Source organism: Entelurus aequoreus, linkage group LG25, assembly GCF_033978785.1.
Source record: "Entelurus aequoreus isolate RoL-2023_Sb linkage group LG25, RoL_Eaeq_v1.1, whole genome shotgun sequence".
NCBI lineage: Eukaryota > Metazoa > Chordata > Actinopteri > Syngnathiformes > Syngnathidae > Entelurus > Entelurus aequoreus.
The window spans coordinates 10988929-11001203 of NC_084755.1; the positions used below are offsets into that span (position 1 = coordinate 10988929).

The following is a 12275-nucleotide window of genomic DNA, read 5'->3' on the forward strand; positions in this document are numbered from 1 at the left end:
TTGATTGAATGATTGAAAGATTTATTGTTAATAAATGGGATGCTTTGCGTTCCCAAACAGTCATCTCTGTCCCGACAATCCCCTCCGTGGTAGCAGGAACCCCTATATACTACGCTAATTACACATCAAAACCCTGCGGCTTATAGTCGGGTGCGGCTTATATATGGAGCAATCTGTATTTTCCCCTAAATTTAGCTGGTGCGGCTTATAGTCAGGTGCGGCTTATAGTCCGGAAATTACGGTACACACAAGGTCCATTGCCAGGGTTAATGTGGTCAACATATATCAAATAAAAACTAAATAAGATAAGGTTCAGAATGGTTTCTTAACAAAACTTTTCTACATATAAAGTGCTTTTTTTGATTGATTGATTGATTGATTGATTGAGACTTTTATTAGTAGATTGCACAGTACAGTAAACTGCCTTTACATATAACAAGTGCAACATTAAACAGTTTCAAGTCAACTCAGATGTAATTACATTTACATGGCCTGCAAATAATCTGGATCTAAATCCAAGTTATAAAAAAATCTGTGCTGGAAATGAAAGAAAATGGTCCATGACCTGGCTGATCTGACAACAGCAATCGGAGAAATTGGAGCAAAGTTGATGACAAGTAGTGTTTGTCGCTGGTTAATAAGGCCATGACTCAGAGACTGCAAGCTAAAATCCAGAGGTGATGCAACAAAGTCCTAGTGGTGCGCTGGAAACTTTGATAGTTTTCTATTTTCTTTGTTTTTTCTTGAGTTCATATTTTCATAACATATACACTGCAAAAACTGAAATCTAAGTAAGATTAAATATCTCAAATAAGGGTGATATTTGCTTATTTTCTGTCTGATAAGATAATTCTTCTCACTAAGCAGATTTTATGTTAGAGTGTTTTACTTGTTTTAAGGGTTTTTGGTCCTAAATGATCTCAGTAAGATATTACAGCTTGTTGCTGAGATGTGATGACCTATATTGAGTAAAACATGCTTGAAACTAGAATATCAACTGTTGCAAAGCTGTGTCATCAACACTCACAAGTATAAAACTACTTTTTTAAAGTACCGGTAATCATTTCTTATTTCAAGCATGAAAAAAAAAAATCATGACTTTGACACAATTGTGTCTCATAATTAAAACAGATGACAGCCAAATGGACTTTGCTGTTTTATTTCCAATGAAACAATAGAAAATACGTACTCATATAGTAAGTAGTACAGTTGGCACAGTACAGTAAACTGACAGTTAATATTTAAACATTTGACATTTCAAACTATTTTGAACAGAAATAGTTCATGCACATTCAGATGAATTCTTCAAAATTACAATTAATGGGCCGCGGGCTGGGCTGTATATATGCACACTAATTGACTGAAAAATCACGCACTGGCGCGATGATGTCATGTTATCGATGGAAAAATGCATTTTTAGACAATTTGATTTGCCTGAGCGGCTAGGAGACCCCGAGAGTAACAAGCGGTTGCCTCGTTGTCTTTCCATTAAGAACAATAAATTAGTTTTTAGTATAAGTTTGCTGGTTTCAAGAAATGTAATGCCGAGTGCATATCATTATGTCAAGATAACGGCACTAGCATTTACTTCATTTAAGAATATTTTTCAACATATTGAGCAAAGAGGTCTCTTTTTTTTTTTTCCTCCCAAGAAAAGTGCACTTGTCATTAGTGAGAATATACTTATTTTAAGGTATTTTTGGGTTAATTGAGGTTAGCTCATTTGACTTGTTTTGGAAAGCCTTAACAAGCTGAATTTTCTTGTTCTATTGGCAGATACTTTTGCTTAGTTGGTTTTGTTTTTGACCACTGCCTTTTTGCTGTGTATTTCATAATATTGCATTCATTTTTCACTCTGCGTGACCTAAAAATGAAATGACCACAATTTATCTTCTCGTTTTACTTTAGTGTTTCTTAAAGCCAGAACATTTCCATTTGAAAGGATGATAGTTTTGTGTCATGTCTGTTATCGGATTTTGTTCTACAAAATTAAAACAACTGAATGAAGATCAATCAAGTCTGGCGATTCAATCGTTCAATCATTTTTTGACATTTATTTGTTATCCATTATCGGTAACATACTGTAGCTAGACTTTGGTGGTGTTCTTAAATTTTTATTGAAGTGTTTTGTAGCCGTTTTTAGAGCATTTTACAATTAATCTTGTCTTTTTAACTTCATGCCAAGTTTGAACAGAAAATTTTACTTTTGACTAACATTTTAAGCATACTCTATACTAGGGGTGTAACGTTTAGGTACGGGGCGTTCGGTTCGCCGGACGAGTTTCCACACGAACATATAAAATAGCCGCCTAAGCTAAAGTCTTAACATGCTGCTCCGCTTCCTTCTGCCTCTGTCTCTGTCAGGACTCTACACAGCACCCAGCATTGTCCCACCCACACAACCATCTGATTGGCTACAAACAGAGCGGTAACAGCCAATCAGCAGTGCGTATTCAGAGCGCATGTAGTCAGTGCTTAGCAGGTAAGCAGGTAAGCATCAAGCAGCAGACTCTCCCCAAATTATAATAAACACCTCCCAGTCAACTGCTAGTAACATCACTATGAGCCCGTTGACCTTTTAGAAATATGAACGGCAGCTCAGCTCGCTCACAGTCCTGGCTTGAGGTGAAGGCTAACTAGCTTTTAGCGTAACGTTAGCTCATTTTGCGGTGTGTGTGTTACGGACAGCAAAGCCCTGTCTGTCTGTTATTTTACTTTACCTTTTTCTGTGTTGATTGAGCTGTGTTGAAGCAGCAAAAAAGGACATAATGTTAAATGAAGAGTTTCTGTCTCTGATAGTTGATATAATAATGTAAGTGCATCATTAAGCCTACATGAACTCCATGGTGTTCAGGGATGAATAGTCTCTCCTATTGCTATTGTACTATTTTTTTTCAGCTATAGTTACATTAATCATTAGTAATGCAGCAGCCTAGTTTTGAATGGCAGGGTCCCTGCTGTCACATGTTGATCAAAATATAACATTTACATAATCAAAATCAACTTTCCCAAATGCTGTAATAAATGAAGCATGATGAGTTGACTTGAAACTGTTTAATGTTGCACTTTTTATATGTAGAAGAAAAGTTTTGTCATTTTATTTAATCTGAGCAACAACTTGAGGCAGTTTCATGTTGATTAACGTGGGCAGAATTATTATAGTGTTCCCAATTTTAAAAGGGTAAAGCCATTGTTTACAAATTTGGTAAATAAATAACCAAAAAATTTATATTTTGTTGTTTTCTTACTGTACCGAAAATGAACAGGAACCGTGACCTCTAAACCGAGGTACGTACCGAAACGAAATTTTTGTGTGCCGTTACACCCCTAATATATACACAAAACATTGATGCATGGACTACATTGCCATTGTAATTGTCTTTTTATCCAAATAGATACGTTTGTTATTGAATTAACATTGTGTGCAATCGTGCACAGAAAAGTAACGAGAAAAACATCAACTTATCCCCCACAAAGCATGACTCAACTACCACGCACATACTTTGTCGTCCCCCCCCCCCCCCCATGTGAGAGGGGGCCCCACTTCCTCAAGCTAACTAACTAGTTAGTGGAAGTCTTGCGTTCCAAGCCAACTCTGCAATCAATGCGCTTTTCTAGTTTTATACTATCACGCTGTGGTGAGCCGCACGGACGAGTGACGACTTCACACTCGTCGTAATGTGCTGCATCAGCATAAAACCCTGGCCTGCGTGTCCGATAATAAAAAGTGGAGGACCTAAAGTCAATTGAGCTGCTTGTTGTCGTTTCCAGCGATCCTTTGAGTTAAAGCATGACACAAAAGAAGAATTCATTAAGAATTCCCCCAAGCTGACTCGCTGGGATTTCTCCCCAATGGTCACACACACACACACACACACACACACACACACACACACACACACACACACACACACACACACACACACACACACACACACACACACACACACACACACACACACACACACACACACACACACACACACACACTTGTATTTGTTACCTTCTGGAGACCTCCGAAAAATGCCTACCTCTTTAGGACCACCCTTTCTAGATATATAAAGATTTGTATTTACAACAATTAATAATATATACATACTATGTAAATATAAAAAAGCTTGTTGTGAAAAATTAGTTGGAATTTCATAAGAAAAACTTAGAATTTTAGCAGTATTATAATACAAGTCGTAATTTTACTCAACGCAAGTCAAAATGTTACGAGAAAAACGGAACATTTCTGCAATGTTATGATAAAAGTTGGAATTTTGCTCAATAACAGTCGCAATTTGACAAGAAAATCTTACAATTTTGGCAATTTTAGGAAAAGAGTCGTGATTTTACTCGACAAGTCAGTTTTATAAGAAAACGTTTCAATTTTGGCAATATTATAATAATAATCGGAATTTCACTCAAAATTATGATAAAAGTCGCAATTTTACTGAACTCAAGTCAAAATTTTTCAAGAAAAACTGAACATTTGTGCAATGTTATGATAAAAGTCGGAATTTTACTCAATATCAGTCGCAATTTTACAAGAAAATCTTAAAATTTGGGCAATTTTATGAAAATAGTCGTAATTTTACTCGACAAAAGTCACACTTTTATAAGAGAACGTTAAAATTTTGGCAATATTATAATAATAATCGGAATTCCAGTTGGCAAAATTTTGACAAGTCATAATTTTACTCACAAGATTTCACCATTTTACAAGAACACCAAACAAATTGGCAATATTGTGATAAAAGTCTCAATTTTATATGACATATGTCACCATTTTACATTAAAAAGTCATAATTCTACATGAAATAGTAATAATTTTACAAGAAAATATTGCACTATTACAGACACAGAAAGAACATGAGAAATTGTTCCCAATTTTATAAGAAAAAAGTCGACACATTGTGAGAAAAAGACTGTTTTAAATTCATTAATTTTTTTGAATTTTTTTGTTTGTAATTGATTTTTAATCTTCATTATTTGCTTCACGTTATTACAGTATGTCTCTATATACATATACATTTTTATTTGTTTTATTAATTTTGGCCAAATGGGGCGCATTTCAATTTCTTACACACACTTGTTATTACATATATTGACCAGAGGGGGAGCACTTCAAATTTTTACACACACTTGTTATTTCATATTTTAGGGACCAAGAAAAAGGTCACGATTTCACAAGAAAAACTTAGAATTTTGGCAGTATTATAATAAAAGTCGTAATTTTACTCAACGCAAGTCAAAATGTTACAAGAAAAACTGAACATTTGTGCAATATTATGATAAAAGTTGGAATTTTACTCGATAACAGTCACAATTTTACAAGAAAATCTTAAAATTTGGGCAATTTTATGAAAATAGTCGTAATTTTACTCGACACTTTTATAAGAAAACGTTAACATTTTGGCAATATTATAATAATAATTGGATTTTCACTTAGCAAAATTATGACAAAAGTCATAATTTTACTCACAAAATGTCACTATTTTACAGGAACACCAAAAAAATTGGCGATATTGTGATAAGTCTGAATTGTATATGACAAATGTCACCATTTTGCATTAAAAAGTAATAATTCTACTTGAAAAAGTAATAATTTATGAAAAAATATTGCAATATTACAGAAACAGAAAGAACATGAGAAATTGTTCCCAATTTTATAAGCTTTAAGTTCACTTTTTTTTTTTTGAATTTTTTCTTTGTAATTGATTTTTAATCTTCATTATTTATTTCAAGTTATTACAGTATGTCTCTATATACATATTTATTTTATTTGTTTTATTAATTTGGGCCAAAGGGGGCACATTTCAATTTCTTACACACACTTGTTATTACACATGTTGACCAGAGGGGGAGCACTTCAAATTTTTACACAAACTTGTTATTTCATATTTTTGGGACCAAGAAAAAGGTCACGATTTCACAAGAAAAACTTAAAATGTTGGCAGTATTATAATAAAAGTCGTAATTTTACTCAACGCAAGTCAAAATGTTACAAGAAAAACTGAACATTTGTGCAATATTATGATAAAAGTTGGAATTTTACTCAATAACAGTCGCAATTTTACAAGAAAATCTTACAATTTTGGCAATTTTAGGAAAAGAGTCGTAATTTTACTCGACAAACGTCACAGTTTTATAACAAAACGTTACAATTTTGGCAATATTATAATAATAATCGGAATTTCACTCAAAATTATGACAAAAGTCGTAATTTTACTGAACTCAAGTCAACATTTTTCAATACACGATAACAGTCACAATTTTACAAGAAAATCTTAAAATTTGGGCAATTTTATGAAAATAGTCGTAATTTTACTCGACACTTTTATAAGAAAACGTTAACATTTTGGCAATATTATAATAATTGGATTTTCACTTAGCAAAATTATGACAAAAGTCATAATTTTACTCACAAAATGTCACTATTTTACAGGAACACCAAAAAAATTGGCGATATTGTGATAAAAGTCTGAATTTTATATGACAAATGTCACCATTTTGCATTAAAAAGTAATAATTCTACTTGAAAAAGTAATAATTTATGAGAAAATATTGCAATATTACAGAAACAGAAAGAACATGAGAAATTGTTCCCAATTTTATAAGAAAAAAGGCGACACATTGTGAGAAAAAGACTGCTTTTAGTTAATTCATTTTTTTGAATTTTTTCTTTGTAATTGATTTTTAATCTTCATTATTTATTTTTGAAGTTATTACAGTATGTCTCTATATACATATTTATTTTATTTGTTTTATTAATTTGGGCCAAAGGGGGCACATTTCAATTTCTTACACACACTTGTTATTACATATGTTGGCCAGAGGGGGAGCACTTCAAATTTTCACACACACTTGTTATTTCATATGTTGACCAGAGGAGCACTTTTAAAACCGACACACAGTCAATTTGAAAAATCCCTCCTTTTTGGGACCACCCTCATTTTGATAGATTTCACCACCAGGTGGTGCAAATGAGACATTCTCTATTAGATGCAATGGTTTTCCGTATTGGGACCGTGATTTATGTCCTGAATTGTTCACCGGTTCTCATATGGAAGCTACTTTTCCTTGTTGATGTCTCAAGAAGGGTAGACATACAAGGACACACACACACACACACACACACACACACACACACACACACACACACACACACACACACACACACACACACACACACACACACACACACACACACACACACACACACACACACACACACACACACACACACACATATATACAACTGATTGGCGTGCTTTTGTTGAAAGGCTAAGTGAGAACACATGTTGTGTAAGAGCAGAGAGCCGCTTTTTGGCTCCAGAATAGGAACAATGAAACTGCATAAGTGTTGTGTGTGCGTCCCCCTGCTATGACACTGCTATGAAATACAAGTCCAAGTGATTAACATGCAACATTGTGAAAATATCCCTGAATGTTTTTGTGGCTTTCCTGTTTTGCAGAGTCGCCGCCAGAATTTTGTTCCTAAAAAGGTCATGCAGTTGGAAGTTTTTGACCTTTTCTAAAACATCTGGAAGGTTTTTAGCAAAAAAAAAAAAAAAAGCCTTCCTAGCCTGGGGACACATTTAGTAGACACATTTATACAAGCACTGATGCTGTATATAACCCGAAAAGATGAAGGTATGTACTAGTGTTGTCCCGATACCAATATTTTGGTACCGGTCCCAAAATAATTTCGATACTTTTCGGTACTTTTCTAAATAAAGGGGACCACAAAAAATTGCATTATTGGCTTTATTTTAACAAAAAATCTTATGGTACATTAAACATATATTTTTCATTGCGAGTTTGTCCTTAAATAAAATAGTGAACATACTAGACAACTATTGACTATCTTATTGATTATGGGACAAGCAGTAGAAAATGGATGGATGGTACTTTTTCGTCACTTATTGTTTGTCTTTGGTACACCAATGTGTATATTTTAGGCCATTGGTTCTTTGTTTTATTTTTGCAAAAATATACATATCTATTTTTACATTGCTCTTTTTATCTTTGGTATGAACATTATTATGTAAACTCAGTTATTTTTTACTTTTTTTGGTTCTTTGTTGTTGCTATTTTTGTATTACAACATTTTATTATTTGATCATGTTGTACTGCATTTTAATCTTTTGTTTTATGATTGCGTGATGTTTTTTGTCTGGACCACTGGAATAATAGTCTCCACTGCGGTGTAGACTAATGGGGATCCTTAATAAACTAAACTAAACTAAACTAAACTTGTCTTTTATTAGTAAGTAAACAAACAAAGACTCCTAATTTAGTCTGCTGACATATGCAGTAACATATTGTGTCATTTATCTACCTATTATTTTGTCCACATTATTAAGGACAAGTGGTAGAAAATGAATTATTAATCTACTTCTTCATTTACTGTTAATATCTGCTTACTTTCTCTTTTAACATGTTCTATCTACACTTCTGTTCAAATGTAATAATCACTTATTCCTCTGTTGTTTGATACTTCACATTAGTTTTGGATGATAACACAAATTTGCGTATCAATCCGATACCAAGTCGTTACAGGATCATACATTGGTCATGTTCAAAGTCTTCATGTGTCCAGGGATGTATTTCCTGAGTTTATAAACATAAAATAATTTTTTTTAAGCGAAAGAAGATGTTGTGATGCCAAAAAATATCGACATAATCATAGTAGTATCGACTAGATATGCTACTGTACTTGGTATCATGACAGTGGATGTCAGGTGTAGATCCACCAGCAGAGGTGGATAGAGTAGCCAGAAATTGTACTCAAGTAAGAGTACTGTTACTTTAGAGTTGTATTACTCAAGTAAAAGTAAGGAGTAGTCACCCAAATATTTACTTGAGTAAAAGTAAAAAGTACGTTGTGAAAAAACTACTCAAGTACTGAGTAACTGATGAGTAACCTGTTCGTTGAATGATGACGGCAACAAATAATGCACAAAAACATAAAAATAGCAATGAGCTAATTCCGAGCCAGGAATATCTCTTAAGCAACTAAAACAATAATATATATTAAATAATAATACATTAAAATAAAAAAATGAAGGCAAATTGAGCCACAATAACTTAACAGCACCATAGGCTCAGTAGGCAGAGATTACAAAGGAAAATAACAAGTTAGCCTTTACGCAAACCAATAACTGATAGGTGTGGGATGCACCTGAGAACACAATGTGCACTTCTGATTGGTGTTTGTATGCATGGGTGTGTGTGTGTGTGTGCGACTGTGTGTGTATGTGTGTCTTTGTCTGTCTCTATGAGGCTGCAGTGCGTTAATAAATGTCCCCACACGATGTACCTTTGACGGTGATTCATAGCAGGGAAGCTAACATCAGCCTACGATGACAGCCAAAATATCTACTAACGTTACTTACCGCAATGTGCTTCCTCAGATTTGACGTTGAGTTCATGTAAGCTTAAGCTTCTTGTTGTTTTGCCGCTGAAACTTTATGTTTCAGGCGGTCATGTGACCGCCTGGCTCTGTTTGATTGGTGAAAGGGAGTCAAACGTCACCAGTGACTGTATTTGATTGGTGAAACTGAGTCAAACGTCACCAGTGACTGCATTTGATTGGTGAAACGGAGTCAAACGTCACAAGTGACTGCATTTGATTGGTGAAACGGAGTCAAACGTCACCAGTGACTGTATTTGATTGGTGAAAGGGAGTCGAACGTCACCAGTGACTGTATTTGATTGGTGAAACTGAGTCAAACATCACCAGTGACTGCATTTGATTGGTGAAACGGAGTCAAAGGTCACCAGTGACTGCATTTGATTGGTGAAAGGGAGTCAAACGTCACCAGTGACTGTATTTGATTGGTGAAACGCAGTCAAACGTCACCAGTGACTGCATTTGATTGGTGAAACTGAGTCAAACGTCACCAGTGACTGCATTTGATTGGTGAAACTGAGTCAAACGTCACCAGTGACTGCATTTGATTGGTGAAACTGAGTCAAACGTCACCAGTGAATGTATTTGATTGGTGAAATGGAGTCAAACGTCACCAGTGACTGCATTTGATTGGTGAAACGGAGTCAAACGTCACCAGTGACTGCATTTGATTGGTGAAACGGAGTCAAACGTCACCAGTGAATGTATTTGATTGGTGAAACGGAGTCAAACGTCACCAGTGACTGCGTTTGATTGGTGAAACGGAGTCAAACGTCACCAGTGACTGCATTTGATTGGTGAAAGGGAGTCAAACGTCACCAGTGACTGTATTTGATTGGTGAAACGCAGTCAAACGTCACCAGTGACTGCATTTGATTGGTGAAACTGAGTCAAACGTCACCAGTGACTGCATTTGATTGGTGAAACTGAGTCAAACGTCACCAGTGACTGCATTTGATTGGTGAAACGGAGTCAAACGTCACCAGTGACTGTATTTGATTGGTGAATCTGAGTCAAACGTCACCAGTGACTGCATTTGATTGGTGAAACTGAGTCAAACGTCACCAGTGACTGCATTTGATTGGTGAAACGGAGTCAAACGTCACCAGTGACTGTATTTGATTGGTGAAATGGAGTCAAACGTCACCAGTGACTGCATTTGATTGGTGAAACGGAGTCAAACGTCACCAGTGACTGTATTTGATTGGTGAAACGGAGTCAAACGTCACCAGTGACTGTATTTGATTGGTGAAATGGAGTCAAACGTCACCAGTGACTGCATTTGATTGGTGAAACGGAGTCAAACGTCACCAGTGACTGCATTTGATTGGTGAAACGGAGTCAAACGTCACCAGTGACTGCATTTGATTGGTGAAACTGAGTCAAACGTCACCAGTGACTGCATTTGATTGGTGAAACTGAGTCAAACGTCACCAGTGACTGCATTTGATTGGTGAAACGGAGTCAAACGTCACCAGTGACTGTATTTGATTGGTGAAACGGAGTCAAACGTCACCAGTGACTGCATTTGATTGGTGAAACGGAGTCAAACGTCACCAGTGACTGCATTTGATTGGTGAAACGGAGTCAAGCGTCACCAGTGACTGCATTTGATTGGTGAAACGGAGTCAAACGTCACCAGTGACTGCATTTGATTGGTGAAACGGAGTCAAACGTCACCAGTGACTGTATTTGATTGGTGAAACGGAGTCAAACGTCACCAGTGACTGCATTTGATTGGTGAAACGGAGTCAAACGTCACCAGTGACTGCATTTGATTGGTGAAACTGAGTCAAACGTCACCAGTGACTGCATTTGATTGGTGAAACTGAGTCAAACGTCACCAGTGACTGCATTTGATTGGTGAAACGGAGTCAAACGTCACCAGTGACTGTATTTGATTGGTGAAACGGAGTCAAACGTCACCAGTGACTGCATTTGATTGGTGAAACGGAGTCAAACGTCACCAGTGACTGCATTTGATTGGTGAAACGGAGTCAAGCGTCACCAGTGACTGCATTTGATTGGTGAAACGGAGTCAAACGTCACCAGTGACTGCATTTGATTGGTGAAACGGAGTCAAACGTCACCAGTGACTGTATTTGATTGGTGAAACGGAGTCAAACGTCACCAGTGACTGCATTTGATTGGTGAAACGGAGTCAAACGTCACCAGTGACTGCATTTGATTGGTGAAACGGAGTCAAACGTCACCAGTGACTGTATTTGATTGGTGAAACGGAGTCAAACGTCACCAGTGACTGCATTTGATTGGTGAAACGGAGTCAAACGTCACCAGTGACTGCATTTGATTGGTGAAACTGAGTCAAACGTCACCAGTGACTGCATTTGATTGGTGAAACTGAGTCAAACGTCACCAGTGACTGCATTTGATTGGTGAAACTGAGTCAAACGTCACCAGTGACTGCATTTGATTGGTGAAACGGAGTCAAACGTCACCAGTGACTGCATTTGATTGGTGAAACTGAGTCAAACGTCACCAGTGACTGCATTTGATTGGTGAAACGGAGTCAAACGTCACCAGTGACTGCATTTGATTGGTGAAACGGAGTCAAACGTCACCAGTGACTGCATTTGATTGGTGAAACGGAGTCAAACGTCACCAGTGACTGCATTTGATTGGTGAAACGGAGTCAAACGTCACCAGTGACTGCATTTGATTGGTGAAACGGAGTCAAACGTCACCAGTGACTGCATTTGATTGGTGAAACGGAGTCAAACGTCACCAGTGACTGCATTTGATTGGTGAAACGGAGTCAAACGTCACCAGTGACTGCATTTGATTGGTGAAACGGAGTCAAACGTCACCAGTGACTGCATTTGATTGGTGAAACGTAGTCAAACGTCACCAG

General features: G+C 36.4%; 1 protein-coding gene across 1 annotated transcript in view; it reads right to left on the reverse strand.

Moving 5' to 3' along the window:
- Window positions 1-12275, reverse strand: part of LOC133642599 (Na(+)/H(+) exchange regulatory cofactor NHE-RF2-like) — a 118652-nt gene that overhangs the window by 97339 nt on the left and 9038 nt on the right.